This window comes from Larus michahellis, chromosome 6 (genome assembly GCF_964199755.1).
Source record: "Larus michahellis chromosome 6, bLarMic1.1, whole genome shotgun sequence".
In the NCBI taxonomy this organism is placed as follows: Eukaryota; Metazoa; Chordata; class Aves; order Charadriiformes; family Laridae; genus Larus; species Larus michahellis.
Genome location: NC_133901.1, coordinates 7,621,952 through 7,642,509, shown reverse-complemented (window position 1 = coordinate 7,642,509; position 20,558 = coordinate 7,621,952). Strand labels below are relative to the sequence as shown.

The window sequence follows — 20,558 nt, the reverse complement described above, 5'->3', positions numbered from 1 at the left end:
CCTGGTTATGCTTCCCCCAAGAATCTAGCCCTTAGGAAATTCATGCTCTGAACTCCTATTCCCTGATCTCAAGAAATATATAGATTTCATGAGCAGATGGTTACATGTAATTTGGAAGGTCGACGTTCAAGGAGGTTAGAAAACTTTAGCTGAATACTCATGCGATGTGCAACTTTGTTCACCTTTGTTTTCGGTAAATTTATTTAATTGATCTTAAGCTCATTTTCTCTCTGAATGGTCTCTCTTCCTTTTCATTAAAAGCCCTAAAAGGACAACATCCAATTTCCGATTTTAAGTGCAAATATTAGTTTGAATCAAGACTCCTCTTGGTTTAAAAGGGCTTTTGTGATAACTAACCAACCTGCCTGTTCAATAGAAAAACATGAAAGATTTGCGTGCTTAAGGCAAGACTGGAGAAAACACAAATACATGCTTGCACGCCTGTGCACATGCATGTCTAGGCACACGTACGCAGCCAGTGAGCTCTTCCAGACAAATTTGCAGTTTTAAACATGGGTGCTTCTGCCCACAGCTCCGCTGCGCTGAGTGAAGCAAAGCCCTTCTCACCCTTCTCGGGGCTCCTCCTGATGCCAGCGTTTGCTCCTCCAGCAACGTTCAACAGAGGCCGTGCTTTGCAGTATAGAACAGAGTGACTGGAAATCAGAACGTGGCTCCCATGGTTCAAAGGGTGACGGGGGGGAAATAGTGCAGAGCTCAAAGTAACCCCATTCAAAACTGCTATACATCTGGAAAAGCCTGTTCTCCCTCAACAATCTTCTCTCCTGACAAATTTCTGAGAAATTAAAAGTAAACAAATAAATTGAAAACTAAAATGCACCTCCACGCATCCCATTTGTACATCCTATTGTAATATTCCCTATTCGGCAATGAACTGATGTTACAAATGAAAAACTTGGAATATAACTGTGAAAATAAACTCTGCAGAGAAAACATCAAACTGCATTCAGATCCAAGAAACGGTGCTTAACTCAGGCTGTAAAATGAAAAGACAGTCAACAGCAGAGAGAACTCATCATCGTGAGCTGGGTTGTTACACTCATATTTGAACGTTACCAAGTGTTCAGATGTGAGATGTGATTTCTAAACATGCCTATAAACCTGTGCTTGTAGAAATGGATTCACTTTTATATGTGTATATCCCCACAAATATTCAATAGATCTTCTTGATCCTTTCTCTCCTGCCCTCATATTATAGTTAAACATTATTAAGACCTTTATTCCTAAGATTTTTTTGTGTGTGTGTCTTCTGAGATATACCAGAGGTACTTTTATGTTAAATACAGTATCAATTTTAATATTGTGGTTGGTATTTGTACTTCATCTTGGTTCCAAGAAGCTCTGTTTTTTAAAGAACAGTTCAAAAATTTGTCATCTGGCTCACACAATAAAGCTGAATAGATATGAAAATACCTTGACTGATCTCTCTCTAGCAGTAGTTCTAGCAGTCTTCCTCGATTCTGCTACTTTCAAGGTCAGTTCGCCTCTTATTTAGCGAACCAAACTTTCTAAAGGCCATCTTAACATACCAGTGGCTTGGGATTTTGGTTGTTCTCTTTGTTCCGGTACAGTTTTGCCTGGGCTTTACAATACATCCACTTGAGGGTAAGAAATCTGTTACAAGACACGACAAGGAGAGAAGCTCCTCTGGCTTGCATTGCAGAGATAGGGTTAAAATGCTTTTTGCGCAGTGCGTTTTCCTGTAACTTGCAGTTCCCACCGATACTCCATCGTCGCGGTCTTTCACTTTCTCCTCTGCTGCCTAGTACAACTCTTTCTCTTGCTTCAGTTGGTTTCAATCCTTTTCCTTTTGTCTTTTGTGTTTGAAGGTAAGGTCAGAGAGCCGCTCGGCTGTGCGGGCTCCCAGCAGAGCAGGAGATAGCTGACGTGAAAGCCCACTCCAAGCCGTGCGGGGGTATGGAGGACGCCTGAAAGGGAAGTTCTAACAGGAAAAAAGAAAACTGGAAGGACCCAGAGGTTTAAGGCATAACCCTTTGGAAACAAGAGGTCAGATAAAGGTTTAAAATTGTATGTAGTTTTCTTCTGGGTTTGATGGAAAGTTCCTTTAAAGCCCAGCTGGAAGAAAGGACTCAAAGTGATGGGAGGGTTCACAAGAGCGTTGATTTTTCTGCCTTATCATCAGTATTGCACACTTTGCAATATCTGAAGTCTTTTACTTTGCTGCTCTGTGGAGAGGAGAGTAAATTATACCCTTCAATGAAAAATTGACTGTATGAGTAAAGTGCACACGCAGAAAATTAATTATAGCAACTTTAACTCTGAGGATTTCCTTCTTCCTTCCTCCACCCAAAGAAAGACTGAGGTTCTGTTGCCTACAACAGCTTGCAGCACTATTAGTTCTCACTTCATGTAGCTACATTTTGTGCTTTGAACATAGGTCATATAATGCGGAGAGGTGACAATGTCTTTGAGCTGGGTACCTGAGATGGCTCCACAACAGACAGGGCTGAGGGGACCATCAGGCACTTTGTTGAGTCTTTATAAGTAAGACAATGTACTCAGGTGAAACACATCAAATAGTCACTCCTCTTTTCTTTTAAAAAATTCAAATCCATGGACTCTTTGCACAAAAGAGTCTGCTTTGACGATTTCTTTAGTTTTTCTCCTTTTTTTTTGGCAGCCCAGTTGCAAAAGAAAGATACTCTGACATTCTACAAAAAACTGTAATCTGATTTTTCAGGTTCAAAATGAATTTTAGTTTCAAATATAACCCAACGGACATACAAATCTTACTTAAACTTGTCAAATCCTGGATAAAATATTTCAGTTGATACAGACTGACATTTCTAACCAAGATGTCTGATTTGTAAAAATGTTCTCAATTCCAGATTTTTCTGAAGAACCGTGAAGGGAATAGTTTTAGACAAGTCATTCCTTATCTAAGGGACCCCTGATTCACTTGATTGCTTTACACATGTAATATATGACATAACTTAATCAGGTGGCTTTAATTACTTATGTTTTGTCAGTGCAAGGATGAGGTGTTTATTATTAAATTCAAATTATTAAACCAACGAAGAGCATATGCATTACAAAATTCAGAAGTCTGACAAGTTTCCTGGATCAGCTGAACAAACTCCGTCTGTTGGGATAGAAAACCCAAACATGTGAAATTTGTGGTTTCACTTTATCCCTATTCCTGACCACTTCTTAAGAAAGAAATCCTTCCTTCATGTGAGATATCCCTAAATACACAGGCAGCTCAATTGAATTCAAAGGGATTAAGTAAAGGTTTGCGCATTCAAGACCGAAATTGTAGTGTTTTGAGGCTGAATTACTTGGTCGTCTTTATCATCTGTGAAATCTGTCTTCTTTGACATTGGTCGGTCTCATGTAGAAAGCAGAGTAGCTTACCCTTACATTTCTAGAAGAGCTATTTTATGGTGACTTTGCTGATTTTGCATTTTTACCCATGGTGAGACACTACTATCACCGTATCCACAACCTGAAATATTTTGTTGATAAAACTTACATAGACAGTATTGGGTTTTGCATTGGTTTTCTGAGAACTGCCAAATAATACGTTATGTACGAAATTCTTTCAGTTTTTCTTCTGAGGCCTAACTATTAAAAACAAACAAAAAAACCCCAACAAAACAAAAAAAGGAAAAAATGTTGAGAAAGATGCAGTGGTTTTTTTTGGCCTCTCTACAAAAACGTCTTATATGATTTAAATCAATTGCATGGAGGAAAAATCCAGCGCATCCAAGCAGACAGCTTGGTATGCTCTACAACAAATTATTCCAACCCACTGCAAATGTTTATAATGAAAATGATAACTGAACCTTAGCTACACCAGAGCAATACTGGAGGTGGTGGTATGAATATACTCTGATAGATTATATCTTAAGTCAAGAAAACCATATGCATACTGAACAGAGTCATAAGGGGTATGCAAAATATGCCATTTCTCTTCCACTAGCTGTAGCATTGTGGGCTTTTTTGGACAGTTTTTGAATAGAAATATGAGACTGGGAACCCTTTGCCTTCCCTGAGGCTGGTGAAGGTGAGCGCAAGGCAGAATCTGGCTCAGCGGCAGGGTAGGGTAGGGTGTGTGCATGCAAACACTTGTGCACAAAGTCAAAAAGTTCAGTTCGCTGTTAATACAGAACTAATTTGATGCTTTCAGATAGTAATACTCATTCTTGCTAAATAAATCATTGAATGAATCGAGCCCTAAATTTACATATCGCGTCTGATCCAAAGTTATGCGTTCGTTATTCACGTGTTTGATGAACACTTCATGAAAAAGAACAAACAACCCCAAAACTGACTATGCATTTTATATGATGATTGACTCACCACCAATGACAAAATTGTTTTGCTACGATTGAAGTGCTGAACCCTGTTACGCATAAGTGCATTTGTTCAGACAACTAAAAATATTTATCCTAAGAAAAAACAATTATCAGTCACTAATGGAAATAAAGAGCCGTGGTAATTGTGGTTATGGAGTTCACCACCTGTTTTATAACACACTCACAGGGAACAGTGGCTTGGAGCTGAAATATGAGTCTGCAGCTGATCAAAACACGCAACTGAGCCGCACAGAGAAATTGCAAATAACTACAGCCAACTGGCTATAAACAACACGTAGATCAAGAACTGATGGCTTTTGAAACGGTGCAAGTCAAACAGGACTATCCTAAGCCTCATCAAACTACCAATTCTGAATTCAGTTCAGTTCTGCCGACTTGTCTTTCGCTTTATTCAAAGCCCAAATACTCCAAGGTTTAAGGCTACGGAGCAGCCATTGATGCATTTTGCGATGGCTATGTGGTCTGCATTGAATCGGTACCTTTTAATTAGTAAGGTAGAAAAATTGTAATAGCAGCATGGATCTATAGTACTGCTAAGGCTGACTAACGTGACAACGTGTTGAAAGGTGCATGTTCAGTCCTCCATCAGCTTGGGGAAAAGAAAAAGTAAATCTATAAAACAGACCGGAAATCTTTAAAAAAACCTTGTGTTATTAACAACTAAAATGCTCCCAACCATGTGAATAAGCAGCAATGACCTGGTTATATGGAAAAACCTACAGAAAAACCTGCTCAAGATATTTTAATTGATTGTTCAGTCACCTGCAAATGATGCCCCTGGCTACAAAATGCAAATTTGCTTCAAAATATTCTTGTTCATATGATGAGAAAAAGGTCTGCTGTACTTTGAATCTCAATAAGCTTGGCTTGAGAACCCTCTCCTCTGCACACTTCAATTTATATATATACTCATATTCTATATATAGAAGTATATATACAAAGTATATATTTTAAATGTAGACACAGCATCTATTTATTTATATATATTTAATAATGTGGCAATTCTAAAAGGTACAAAAGATAGATCATTTGTTTTTGCAGTTGGGTGAAAATGTGGGCATTAGCCCAGGGCAAGTACTAGCTCTCACTTCAGTTATGAATCTTCACTTTGTAAACATAGGCTATCCACTTGAGGAGACAAAAAAATCACGTGAGCCTCTGATGATGAGCCATGTATTGCACAGAAAGAACAACGGTCTTGGACAATACATGCTGTTCACTGCTGTGTTATGGGTAAAAAACCTTTTTTGAGCTCAGTAGACGTTTTCTGGTTAAAGAAATGTGTTCACGGAGCGTAGGCACTACTACTGAAATAGTGGACTTCCTATGCTAGTCAGATAAGCTTAATTAGACCTGAACCTAAATGGCATCTTCTACTGTCGGGGGCGGGGGAGGGGGGAGCGGGGAGAGACACAAAGATGAGAAGCGGCAGATAACTTTGCATGGCTTGTTTTAGCAGGTCATCCTTTAAATATCACTGATGTGGAAAGAGAGCTGTAGAGTGTGTACTCTAATGTTGATTCCTCTAACTGAATTGCAGAGCCATACCAATGGTGGTTGGAGGGGACCTGTGGAGACCTGTGGTCCAGCCTCAAAGCATGACCTCACTGGTGGGCCCTGAGTGTTCTCGCTTGTTGTGTCTCCATGCTCTTACCCCAGGCAGTCTCTGTGCACCCTTAGCAAAGCTTGATGTCCTGTTGACAACTGGTGGCAAGGTCTGCTGCACCTCTTGGCTGTCCTTTTTGGGCTCCTTCATGGTAGAAAAATTCTATCTTGTGGTCATTTGGCAAGAGCTTAAAGAATGTGAGCTGACAGTAGAGAGATGACTCTTGCCACCGTTTGTCTTCTGGATCCTCAAATCCTGGAATATTGCTACATGTCATAGTTTTCTGGTGTTTTCTCCAATCATATCTTAAGTTATCCAAATTATAGTGTTGATACTTCTTCCTGAGAGACTATTCCACAGTCTAATATGTCTCACTGTCAAGCAGATTTCCTCACATTGCTTTAAGCTATGCCCCCTTAGGTTACCCTACATAATTTTTTCCTACTTCAGCTCATTCATCAAATGTTTCTATGTAGTTCATGTACCTATTTACTCGTTACTTAGCTGAATTTTACATACTTAGCTCATCCTTCAGTCTTTAATATTTTCCCTAAGGTTTATTTTAGCTCAGAATGGGATTTGATTGCTAGTGCAGAAGACAGACTATTTTTTCAGATTTATATTACCCTAAACATATTAGGGCAATATTCGTACTTATTTATACCTCACGCAGCATCAGTGAATTCAGAAGTATTAAATAAGTACAGAAATTGGTCTGTTGGGTTTGTGTTGCACTTTGGACAGCATTTGGTAATCTGAAGTGACATCCAGCTGAAAAACAGCAAAGAGCGGTGAGCCAGAATACAGTGCCTTTGCAAAGGCTTATTTCCTTCTTCGGCATCTCGTTATTGAAGAGGCAGAGGAGTAATGTTGGTCTGTGGTGCAGAAATAAAAAAGTGCCTTCGTGTTTCTGCATGCCTGTCTCTGTGTACATGCGTGTATAGACATATGGGTGGTAGAGAGCTGCTCGCTGAGAGAAAGGATCAAGTATAAAAGAGAAATTAGTAATAATGAGTGGTTTTCACACCATTGCATTAATATTTTTGTGTTCGTTTTGCTGCAGCTAGGGAAATGCATGCATTCTGCCTTGTTTTCTTGTTTTATAGGTGCTAAAAATGTTCTGTTGATGCACGTCCCGTGTTATGAGCGTGGCAGCCCGGTGCTGTGCTCTAGCCCAATTCGAAACCTATTAGAGGAAATCTTTCTTATTGACTTCAGCAGCGTGTGAGCTGCACACAGGGTTGTGCTGAGCAGCCCGACTTATTGAAGTTATTCATGTCCTTGAACTGGCGGGACCTTTGTATAGCTGCCTGTGAAGGGGACGTGTACAATTCTTAGGTCCAGTGTTTCTTGTGTTTGATCAGGGAAGTAAAAGTGTTATTTCTTTGGAAACTCTGCAAATCTGAATTCTTGGCTATGGAAAAGCGTTGGGGGAAGTGGTGTCTAGGCCATCTGCCAGCGTTGCCTGGAGGCAGATGCGTTGCTGAAACCCCAGTCTAAGCCTCTCGGGATGAAGGGAAGAAACTTCTGTCAGTTATTTCTGATTTTAAATCAATGACTTTTTCAGGCACGCGGCAGTTTTAATATATCTCCAAGAATATCTTGTAGAATGAGCTGGAAAGCATATTATGGGGCATACGACATCTTAATTTACCAAGCCAGGGCAACTACCACAAATGTTGCCTCTTTGTTGGGTTTCTGCAACACTGTGTTGTCCTTCCCACATATGATAAATCACATTTTGTAGCTCGGGACAGAGCCCAGCAAGTCCCGGTAGCTTTTCACAGCCTCCAGGCTGTGCCCAGCAACTTCAAAATGCTGCAGCAGCCTGAGACTTTTTAGTTTGTCACAGTCTACACAATATACCAAAACCATGGACAATCCAGTGCCCACACCTCCGAGCAAAGGCACCGACCTTATACTTAAATAGAATTATTTCCTTAATTAAACAACCAAGTGAATAATTGTTTGAAAATCATAAACAAAAATGCACACACAGTGACATAAATTTTAAATGGCAGTTGTTATAAGAACTGTAAAAATTTAACAACTTTTTCAGCCATTTTTTCCTCCTCCAGAAATAGCTCAAAACTCTTGATAATTTCCAGGAGGTTAATTTACTTTACCAACTACAACGTGAATTTTCTAAAACTATATGCCCAGTCTTTGAAGTATATTTCAAGTATATTTGCTCTTTATTTATATATGTAATATATTCTATCCTGCACCCGTGTGCAGAACAAGGCAGTGAGGTGGTGGGAACCGCTGCTTTGTAGCCAGGGGAGGGATAGTACAAACTACAGAGTAAAGAAATCTAGGCTCTCTGTTGATAATCAGGGTCATAAGAGTATAAAGTGCTCACACGCTGCATAAAATCTTCACCCCTTTGCTTTACAAGGGTATTTTGATATATACCGTGTTCCTGTTTTTATTTTTATTTGACATGAGGCTACATTTTTATGGACCTAGCTCAAACTTATCTTTCCCTGTCACAGCTAAATCTGTATTAGTGGCTGCTCAAGGACAAGTTATCTGGCAACAGATTTATTTAAACGCCATCACCTGAACCCTCATCCCTACATGCAGCTGGGGAAGACCTGGGGGGACTTGTCTGGTTGTTCTTGTGCTGCCAGGGTGGTGACAGTGATCATTCAGCTGCGCTCCCTGTGGGAACTGGGGTAATGTACTGAAAGAGGTGAGACCCACAGGCATTTATGCAAGCTGTAATTTCTAAATGTGATTTTTTTTTTTTTTTTTTGCTCTTTCGATATCTGCTTATCTCTCTTCCAACAGGTCCTGGGGAAAAATGTCTACCCAAGGCTGTCTAACCACTTAGCTGGCCTGGAGAGAGGCTGCAGAGAGGGGTAGATGTAGCACGGGGGGACACGCGTGTTAGCACTGTTTTCCTCATGTTTAAGTGGTGTGAAGGAGGCTCGTCATTCCCGTGGCTGGATTATGTACATCCACAAAGCGATCGTGTACCCTCCTGCTAACCCCGCAGCAGGCGTGCCTCTCCCCCTGCCAGGAGATGGGGGCAGTATCACGTTTGGCAAAATAAAAGTGGGAGCAGCAGGTGCTGATGGAGGGACTAAACGGGTTTTGCTGCTCCTGCTTTGGTGCTGGGAGCAGGGCTGTTGTCCTCCCTGCCTGGCCGGGGACCTTCTCCCTACCTACCACAGGCTCCGTGCTGCACAAGGGCTGCTCTCTTGCCTTGTCTTGCTTTCAACTGCACTGTCACTTTATATTAATTTCCACGGGGCTGGCAGAATTCAGACAGATATCTACGTGTTGCCTATATTTATTTATTCCTTCTTGCAGCTGTTGCAAGTCTTCATTGCTTCAGTAGTTTTCTTGGCTGTCTCTATCTCATTTTAGCTTTGTGCTGCACCGTTGTTCCCTGTAGATTTAGTTTTTTTTCTTTTCTGTGCAGTTCCTCGTACTGAAGGAAGCCTCACCTGCTGCTCTGTCACCATTGCGCGGCTCACCCGGGCTGAGTTGGGCAGAAATAAGGTAAGGAGAAAGAAGGGTGCAAAGCATCATGCTTGTGGTGCAGGCACACCACCCCTCAAAGCCTGATTTCAAATGTGGACAGTGCTTTCATGTATTTATTTCTTTTCGAAATAGCAACTGCGCTGCCAAGCTCACAGCCGACTCTGCAACTGTTACCTTCCCTTCACAGAGCCAGTAAATAAAAATGAGAAAATGTTGTCAGTCTTGACCCATGTAAATTTTATCCTCATATCTAAAGAGAAAAACGAGAGAGATGCTGACCTTTAAGCTAAAAATGATGTGACCGTAATTTCATGAGTTTGTTCTTCCCTACAGAAAAAAATGATTAAGGAGAAAGAACATTGTGGAGTTGAACAGGAGAACCTTCTCCAGGGGTGGAAAAGTAGACTTCAGCTTAAATTATTTCTTCAATTTATTTAGGAGAGGACAAATGAAACCTATCATAGGATGTTGGCTACAAAATGTTTTCTTTGATATCTTCTGGAAAAAATGGAGACAAAGGTATTAAAAAAGTAATTGAGAAAAAATTATAACTACGCTTTTAAAAAAAATAAGTTTTTCCTTTTTAGGGGAGACTGCACAAGAAATAAATATAAATCAGTATGTTTTAAAAGTTCTAAGGTAGTCATGGTCAATGTTCGGAGATTCAGAAATGGCTGAGCTGCTTTTATATACACATACTTTTAATTCAGCTTTTTCATATGTTTGAGTTAAAATAGTCTTAAAGTAGTTGCTCTAGTACAAAGGCTTTTATACATCTTTAGATCAGTTCTCCACTTTTTGAGGTTTTGATCACCTATAAAACACTAGCTATAAATGAAAAAATGTAGTCCTTTCAATTTGGAACTGGGAAGGTAACATTTAAAATGCTACATTAAGCTTTTGAGCATGGTATTTCTAAAAAGAAAGATAAATAAGAGGGTTGGGAAGAGCGCAAATGAAAGAGTGAAAGGTTTATAATGTCGGACTGCAGGAAAGCTGAACATACTCAATTTGGAGAAAAGGAATGACAATAAAGCAACAGGCTGCAAATCCATAAAGTGATTTCATGGGAAGGAGAGGGACTAATTGCTCTTGTCAGACTTCAAGGTGAAACGGGAGAGTTATGGGGCTAAATGAGAAAACATAAAATAAGAGGCCTTGATGCTTCCTGCTCTAGGACTGCTTCTTCAGTTATTAAAATTTTTGCTGAATAGTGACGCCATGGGGGAAATTATTTTCTGATGGACTTGTGTGGTTCAGGCTATCTAAACCCCCAAGTTTTAGTTGAGGTTGCCCACTTTCAATAATAAGATTAAATAACATTACAAGGAGTAGAAACTATTTTTTGGCAGCAGTGCTCGCACATGGTAAAATGTTTGGGGTTTGTGCCTTAGAATTAATTTTTAATATTATTTCTCTTTAATTAAGAAGGGCAGCAAAATAGGAATTCTTCAGGGGAAAGCAAGAACATATCTTTCCATATTTTGAAAGCGCTCAGAAAGTTAGGGAGCAATAATGAAGTAATAAAGCAGAAAAAATGTATTCCCTCTGCCCCCCCTTCTCTTCTTTATCTTTCTCACTTTTGGGATCCTTCAAAGCTTCCTGGGAAAGCGTATTGACAGTAAACATGCTTTTCTTAGTTACCTTTAGTGCCTCGGTCCTTGGCCCCTGGGAATCTGCAAATCATGGACTGAAACCAGCTATCTAGATAATAAAAGCTGCAGGATAACTCATTTAAAAGTTACTTTGCAGAAATTATGATTACTGAGTCTTGCAGCAATGTACACATGAATTGTCTCTTGACTTCGATGGAGCCAATTAAAGCCACTTAATTAGTGCAGTTAGTAATCATCTGCTAAAATTACAGACTTTCATTTCTGTTATGATTCGTCTACTTTAATACCATTTAAAAAATGACCCTGGGTAAACAAATTTGGTTAAGTATTTTCTTTAGTTTGCAGCTTGCTTTGGCACTGAATGACTGTTTTTAAGCACTTGGCAGGCTTCTTGATGTTTTAGACTTCTTATGGCAACATAATTTCTTGTGCAGATCTCGATTTTTCTTCTTGCTTGTGGTTCCTGCTTTTATTCCTTGTTATCACTCACGCTTAAACTTTCTTCTGAACTCTGAGACACGTGCATCCATTTTCCTTGACGCTTTTCAGAAAAAATGAATTTATTAATCATGAAAGGCCAGCAATCTCCCCTTATGGGATATTGTTGTTTAATGCACTAGACTAGACTCTTGGATTGCACTTTGATTTTGAAATAAATCTCTCCTCTCTTTCAAGCAGTTTCTGTACAGGGAAACCTGATAATTCTGCATTTAACATATATGCTGGGAAAAAAGGCAGTGGAAGAATCAGACCCTTTAAATCCCCACTGCCAGCACCGTGCCAGAGGGGCAACGGGCTCATGACTGCCTGGGAAATTGGCCTCGCAAAGTAGGGTAGGAGGAAAGGGAGTCGTAGTAATAAAGCTTTTCGATATTGATTCCTCTTAACATCTACAAGCAACAAAAATGTTTTCACGCTTAGCAGGGATTCTGTTATTGTACCCAATCTGAATGCTTATGTCTAACGTGTCACCTGGAGCATCCCCAAATGGGCAATTTTTCTCTGACTGGGAAATGATTCTCCGGCACACAAAGCATTCCTATCGGATGTGGCTCACGTTTAGTTTCTGGAGTTGACTCTGTGATGACAAATCCCTTTAATTTTGACTTGCTCATATTTGTCAAACAAGTGGGAATCCAAAATATTGCAAGAATTATTTTCAAGCAAAGCATTTGTTTTGACAGTATTGAAAAAAAACAGGAAAAGGAGAGATATTATCCTGTGACAATATATCTTTTTATGCCTGAGAGGCATTGATTCACAGCAGAGGCATTTACAGCTCTTCACATGCAGCATGCGCCTCAAAAATTGTTTACAAGAACAAGAAACATCTGCCAAGCTGACCTGCGAAATTCTGAGGGTTTTTTCTGTAATGATTATTCCATATTCATGCACCCATGAAAGGATGGGGCGGGTGGAAGATGGCTTTGAACCACCTCTCTTTTCCTACTTTCTAGGTCCCTGTCAATATCAGACCATTTTTGCGTAGTAGCTGTACAGCCCAGGACATCGCTGTAGTGCTCACGAGGAGATAAGACCACAATGAAGGATGTGGCCCATGAGACGAAGTGCTCACAAGAGAGGAGGCAGAAGGTGCTCCAAAGATGTGCATACAACCAAAACATCGCCTTGTCTCCCTTTGCCTTGGGGCGAGCACTGCTCGACTGCTGAGACACAGGATGGATGAGTCCGACATGTATGTCCTTAAGAAGACACGGTAGTGATTTTATAGTGCAATTCCACGTCTGCCAACTAAACCGTGCTGGCAGGTTTTATCTCTCTTTGGGAGGCTGGGGACACATTCTGGCTACGTGACATACCTTATGACTTTGCTGATATTTCAGAATCTCTTTCCTGTCTTGCTGAGCAGCCTGGAAGAGCGTCTTACCTTTCTGAATTGAAGTGAATCTGCTGCATTATTTTCTTTTCCCCCTAGCTTTGTCTGTGCTTTTTCTTCTTTCTTTTTTTTTTCCTTTTCTTTTTTCCCTACATAGATAATAGAATTTTCTGTCCTTCACTGAAGAGTTTTAGTTCCCAGAGCTCTCATCATATTTAGTCTCAATTTGTTCGAGGTGGAGACCCTTAAATCTTTCACATAAAAACTGTGCGCAGAATTGTCTCCAGTTGGGCAAATTCTCTTCTCAGTTGTGTGGGTGTGTCCAGAGGAGTCAGACTGAAGTCAGTGAGATATTTTACATTTATTTTGGCTTTCAAACTCTAAATCTGAATTTAAATTCAGATTCATAGTATAAATGCAACCCAAATGTAATGTGATTTAAATAAGTACACTTGCTTAATAAATATATTCTTTTGGTTTTTAAATATTTCTCAGATTTGAGTAACATAGAACCATATAGAATGTTTCCCTTACGTTTCACTTGCTTTATCTACGCATGCGCACGGCCTTGCCGTTGTGGGAAATGGTCCAGGCCTGGGCTCCATAAACCATCACAGCAAAGTCGGTAAAGGTATAGTGCATCCATGTGACAGACTGAATTGAAAGAATTGTTGCAATACAGAGATCAATAACGAATGTTGGAATGCTGTTATTAAATATAGCAGTGTCTCAGTAAATGATAAACCACATCAACTTTCTATGAACTGATGTTTTTTAGAGGGAGGGTAAGCCATAGATCAAGCTTTGACAAATTCTGCTACTGTCGAATAGGTGAATTTTTTTGCTAGCAGCCTGCATTCCACCTATTGGAGAGAATGGAAAGTTATTTATGCTACAGAGACAAAGTGGTTTCAAATTAAGTAAAGAACCACACAGCTCCAAACAGCAACGTTTTGATTCAGAAGCAACTCAAATATTGTGGCATCGTAAATTTGAAAATGTGTTCATTTCCACTTTGGGATAATTCCTGTCTTATGGGGGAAAAAAGATTCTTTTTTTATATTTATGACAATCTGCAAAAATAAAACCTAAGTCCTGCTGTCTTTTTGCATGTAAAATGGTCATGGAATTGCAATTCTATGGATTTTTTTTTTTTCTTCACAAGAAGAAGGTACAATAGTACCTTCAACGTGCTTTATAATGACCACCTTTTTTTAGAAAGTTGTCCTCATTTCATAATTGGTTTACTAACGAAAAGTTATTACAGATTTCATTCCTCAGGAATTTGTTTTGGCTTTCTGATTGTTAATATATGTTGACCTTGAGCCTGAACTCCAGCTTCTATGTCCTTTATTTCCATTAAGTTCAAGTTTGAATGTACTATTTGCTCCTCAAAAAGCAATGGGTTTAGCTTTATAGGTGAATTCAAGATTTTGTAACAGCAAATTCAGTTGTGAAGTGACCACTGTTAATTGGATTTAAGTAATCAAGGGCAGCAACTTGCTTTGTTATATTTATGGGCTGATAAGACTTTTTTGACTTTATTTTATGTCTGGTTTTACGCAGTTTATGCACTGGCAGTCAATATCAAAAGCATTTTGAAGTTACGTTCCTTATTGTGCTAATAAGTCCACATTAATAAGGAAGCCATTAAATTACTGGGTATAATAGCGAAGTGTTTGGGTTAAATACTATTTGGATAAAAAGCATTGGTAGCTCTTAAGACTAAATAGCTTTTTTTGTAGCAGGGAAAAAAATTAGACAAGTTATTTTCAACCAGAGACCTGTTATTCCTTGGGCATTTACAGGCTATTTTAAAACCCATTGACGATATGTTTGTATTCCTTCTACAGCAATTCCACTGGAAACAGATGCCCACAAGTTAAGGAATGTAGAAAATCCCCAAAGGTGAGTGCTTTTGAAAATGCTACTTTTTCTATAAAGATTTTATAACTAAAATTGAGAAAAGACAATAAGAAATGTTAACTTTTTTGTTTAAGACTGGTGTTTGAAATTAGGCAGCCTGTTTTCACCATGCTCCAAAATTGTTTATCCAAAGCAGGAAGCAGCTGTGATTATAACTCTTTCTGTTTGCAGACTTCACGAGAGGTCAGATGTTTCTATTAACACACATTACAAAGCTTGTCATTGTTTGTAGGCAGCTTCTCACTTATGGTAACTGCAGGATAAGCTGAAAACAATTTTTCCAAAAAGGTTTGAAATTTAACATCTAGGTAAAAATAAAATGGTTTAACGATAGGAGAAAGACGTGGCATTTTAGTCAAACGCTATATTAAGAAACAACCTGAAAGAGGAAAAAACAGAGAGGAGGAGATATTAGGAAAGGTAAGCAGAATACTTAGGGGGATACTGGTAAATATTTAGGGATACTGTTAAAATATCTAAAAATATTTTCTGAAATATTGGTATATGCATATACAGCACTTTATTCCCTGTGTATTTATTCATCGCATGTCCCCATAAATCCCCGTTATCTCTATTTACTAGTGCTCCATTTTTTCCTGTACTTGTGACTGACAAGCAGAAGGAATATAATCTCGGAAGCTATAAAACATTACTTGATGGTTCAAGAAGTTGCTCCTAGTACAGCCCATAGAAGACAGCGCTTCTAGATTGCCAGCCTTTTACTCACTTATCTTCCTTGCCTCCAAATGATGTGAAATCATTTTAATAATACCCAGTGTGAGATAGATTGGCTTTCAGCAAATGTGCGTTGTGGCCGAAGACACCAGTGGAGAATTTTTTATCAAAGGATATTAATTCTTGTATTAATTTGATACTAAAATGAAAAGTAATGCTTTCTTTTTATAAATAAGATCAAGAAATTTAGCCCTGCCTCCATTGATAGGTCTTTAGGGACACAAGATGCTAACTTGTTAGTGATGCAACGATAACTGACCTTATCTGCTTTCCCCAGAAAGCTGAATATAACAGTATATTGGTAGCGTATATGCAAAAGACCAAGGAGCACAGGCTGGAACGGAGGCAGGAGCATGGAAATGAAAGCGCTGTCAACCTCCTTCAGCGACGAACGCTCCTCACAGCCCTCGGTGGGCAAGAATTACTCAGGTCGTTTAGTGCAGTGCCAGCCACGGCACTTACCTCTACACCTTCCCTTGCTTTTACCAATTTGGCCCTTGAGTGTGAACCCACTCTTCTCCAGCTGAGCACGCTGAGCCTTCCTACCCACTTACCAAAAGAAAAAGAAAGGAAGCGTTTTTAAGATGTAAACCTACCAAACGCAATAGCTGCAGAGCCCCATACCTGCTGAAAATGATCCCACATCATAGGACAAAGCATCTAAAATGATACCTAATCTTAAATTACTCATCCATGCCTGGGAAATTCAATGGCTGTATGCTGAGAGATCCCGTTATAAGTGATTTAAGTATGACTTTGGCTGGCCTGCTTATTTCTGCTGCTTCCCTGCTATGGCACTGTGACACTTTGCAAGCAGCTCTAGGCTGCAGGACAGCACCAAGTATTCTCTATTCGCTCCACAGTTAAAATAATAAGCCTTTTTCTAGTAGTCTCCTGATCTTTGTAAACCGAGGTGCCCGCATCTTTTCAAGTATCAGTGAGTTTGGTTAAGGGTTCGCATATCCCGCCGTCCATCAGCTGGGGCTACGGAAAATGTAATTATTTTTCTGTATCCCACTTGCAAGGTTGGTCATCAGTCATAGCTGTTTACATGTCAAATGCAACATCTGAAGTCCCCAAACTCCACCAAATAAGCATATGTAGTCAAAAATATCTTTCAAATTGTGAAATATGCTACTAAAATACCTCTAGATTATGTCAACAAATATAGTACAGAGGATAACTCTGCCCATATAGCAAATGTATTATATAAGCAACCATGAAAAACTTTGAAACACAAGACATTTGAAATCTCATTTGATAGAGACGCTTCTCACTAAAGCGATTTCTCTCAAAGAAATGTGGATCTAATTTGCCAACTGTGATTTGAAAGAAGAAATATATTTATTGATTTTTTATTTATTTTTTCTTCCCCACACAGGGTAGATTTTACTCCAAAAAGTACTCAGTTCTTCTCCCATATTAATACTTCATCGAGGGCTCCCTGTAAGCAGAGATGTTCTCCTACATAGATGCAACAACTCCATAACGTTGCCAAATCGGTTGTTTTTAAACGCTGTATAATATTGTGTGTCATGAACTATCTCCTAATAAACCCTGACCGTAGCCAAAGGCTTCTGTAATATCCAGTCATTTAGCTTCATTACAGTTTAACTTTAGATTTTCTTTTTAAAGGTAGGGTTTTTAAAGTGAGCTGCTAAGAAAAGAACAGCTTGACAAATGTTTCACCGTTTTTCTCCTTATAACGAATATGTTGTGAGAGGCAACAGCTGTGTTATTCATCCGCACAACGCGTTAACATGAGAGGAAGACATCACATTTTGGTTGGGTGTCATGCAATGGGGAGTCCCCCTTCAGGGCCGTTGGGACTTACTTTGTTAACAGAGGCATTAATTTGGAGCACGATGGAAATATTTGAAAGACACCATTGGTTAAACCTTTTTTTTGTTAATAATTTTTTTCCTGTACTCTCCAGTTGTGTTGATAACTGGAGAGGGGAACGCTTTCAGCGTGGTGATTCCCAGATTTTACTGTGTGAAGCCACTAAATCTAAAGAGCGCAAGCATTTGTCACAGGTTTTGTGATTCTCTCTGAAGTCAAAGGAAGTCGCGTAGCTAAAAGTAAGATTTTTCTTTCATGATACTTTGGAGTACAGTTCTGAAGCCTGAATTTTTAAGAAACTCTTCTGATCAGATATCATTGGGTGCAAGGTGAATGCTGAGCTTTGTCCTTGTAATCTGTTATTTTAATGATGGTACTTTGGAGTCTCATAAGCTTTCCGTTGTCACCAAGTCCAAGGAAGATATGAAAAAGCTGGATAGGAATGACAGGGAGATTAATGGACCGAGAAACGCAGGGGAAATCGCAACCTGTTTTACTTCAAGGGCTTCGCACTCATTTGGTACCTGGCCTCATGGAAGGAGCTGGTGTTGTCCACCTAGATCACAGTGTTTTCTTTGTACTAATGTACTACTAATAAGAAAAAAATACTAATAGATGGGGTTGTTAACCTTAATAACTCATGTGTGCAACAAAGCACTTAGTATTTATTGTTTTTCTTGACTGTAAGTTTTATTTATGATACTGTTGTTTCTTCCCCTTGCGAAGTCTACCGTTCTCTGTGTATTTCAGTGCTGAAAAAAACCCAAAAAATCTTCAGCTCTTCCTAGGAAATTCTGTTTCAAGTTGGAGTATTCTCCCTCAGACTCTCTCTGTCACTCCAGCAACGTAAATATTTCATTTTGCTATTGTTCACCTTGGATATTTAAGTCTCAACTTTGATACATACACAAACAGTTCGAAAGCAACAACACGAGAGTAGGGCACTTATGTTTTGATTTAGATTCAAAACGTGTTTTTTTTCTATTCACACTCCACGCCGCATTCTGTAGCTAAAGGCATATCTTCTTGACAGTGTTTTGCAGATGCCAGTGAGGCCAGAATCACTCTCTGACTTTGCCATTGCAACTTCTGTACGTCGTTCTCTGCGTTACAGGACAGATAAACACGCTGATGGGCTGTTTCCATGCCACTTTAGACATGGTATTTTTTTTTTTTTCCTATTTCTTGGTTCCATAATATGATATATGAAGCAAAATCAATAATGTTTGCTTTTAAGGTTTAAGAGCACAGCTGAATAAATAATTCATAAGTCATTTGATGAATGTTACTTCAGAGAGTATTCACCAGCAGAGAACAATTTTCTCAGATACACCCATTACTTGATATTATCCGACTATTGTCTTGGGTAAATTTTTAAGTTCTTACATTGACCGGAACTAATTTTAAATAAGCACTTGCTATTTGTGCTCTGCTCCTTATTTGTGAGCTGCCAGCTCTGAGTCACCTTGTGCTGCCTGGCTGATTGGATCAGCAGCACAGCTCTTCCCTGCAAATACTTGATGAAAAAGCATGAATAAGCCTTAAAAAAACAAAAAAAAATAGTTCTTGGTTCTAGTCGCAGGAGGAAAGGAAAGCAGGTTGAAGCTTGGCTGAAGTGAACTGATTTCAGCAAGAGATTGGGCACTGTTCGTCCAGCTCTGGATGAACAGTCCAGTGGCTGCCACGCAGGAGTGCTCCTGTGCTGCTGGCGTCGTCCCCGGAGCATGGGAGCCTCTCCCGGCCACTCAGTCCATGGGATCAGGTTAGAGCTGGATCAAAATAAGGCATCCAAAATAGCCCTGGCTGGATCAGTTCATAGACCTGCTTCTGTCATGTTGCAATGCTTCTGCCATTTGCATTTCCAGATTTTACTTTCTGTGGCTGCTGAGGACAAGTTTGTGCCACCTGCTTAAGGGATGCCTGGATGCTTGGGCAGCATCAATTATGAACAGCATGTATCTCTAATTGTATCTCTGTATTAATCTTGCTCTCAATGGATTGCCGCTCCAAGCTGGAGTTTCCGAAGATGTTAATGATTTTTTGTGCGAAAACAGAAAAACATGGATTCCCATTGAACAGCGTCAGCTAAAGCAGCAGGGCAAGAGAAAGGATGGGGAGGGACTCTTTATCAGGGAGTGTAGGACTGAAGGGTAATGGTTTTAAACTGGAAGAGATGAGATTTAGATTCTCGACTGTGAGGGTGGTGAGCCCCTGGCCCAGGTTGCCCAGAGAAGCTGTGGCTGCCCCATCCCTGGAGGGGTTCAAGGCCAGGCTGGATGGGGCTTGGAGCAACCTGGTCTGGTGGGAGGTGTCCCTGCCCATGGTCGGGGGCAGAACTGGATGGTCTTTAAAGATCCCTTCCAACCCAAAACATTCTGTGATTCTAAGAGCACATGAGCTTTCAGACCAGGCTCGAAGGTAGGTTCGAGTGACTCCAACAGGACTCGTTTCTTTCCAATTCCTACCTCTGATTGTACCCAGAGTAGTATTACCTGGGGCTAATTCCTGCCACAGCTGTGGACAGACTGGACCTGTCTGGAGGACATGGGGGCTCGCTGCACCTCCTGGTAAGGCAATTAAGCTTATCTGGGGACCTGATGTTTAATTGAGATAGGGTGCTCAAAAGCATGCAGAACCGGTGCTGCAGCGCGACTTGTAAGATGATTCAAGGCAAGAACTAAGGAGTATTTTTACGTTTCTGACAGATTGTCAGCTGAAGATTCATTACGTGTGTGTGTTGAGTCTGAGCGGAATTAGTTGAGGAATTTTCATTCAGTGAATTGGTGTAACCCAACACAAAGGCTCTGTGTCAGAACTGCAGCACGCTGGTTCTTTGTAAACAAGTAAAATGAATAGCAAAGCGTGCCTGCCAGAAGAGCGTAAAGTGCAATATCTTTTGTATCGTGGTTTTGAGAAATATGTATAATCCCACTAAAATATTTTTCAAAAAAAAGGAGGAAAAAAACCAACACTGACAGCATTGCTGTAATTACCTTGTTTGTTCTGTGAAGAACAGGTCCGTCCACCCTCTCACTAAAGCCCTGCCTGGCTGCTGGGTTGTGGTGGCACTTTGGATTGAAGGAGGATCTTCTGCCTCTGCCTCCACCGGGCAGGCAGCGGGTGGGTGGAAGGGTAGAGAAATACTC

General features: G+C 40.0%; 1 long non-coding RNA gene across 1 annotated transcript; it reads left to right on the top strand.

The window, feature by feature from the left end:
• The first annotated feature begins 8,070 nt into the window (after nucleotides 1–8,070).
• LOC141744824 (uncharacterized) lies at nucleotides 8,071–19,190 on the top strand. The gene is made up of 5 exons (XR_012587592.1): nucleotides 8,071–8,659; nucleotides 9,395–9,474; nucleotides 12,530–12,768; nucleotides 14,763–14,817; nucleotides 18,446–19,190. It is a non-coding gene; the product is annotated as an uncharacterized LOC141744824 (long non-coding RNA).
• Nucleotides 19,191–20,558: the final 1,368 nt, after the last annotated feature.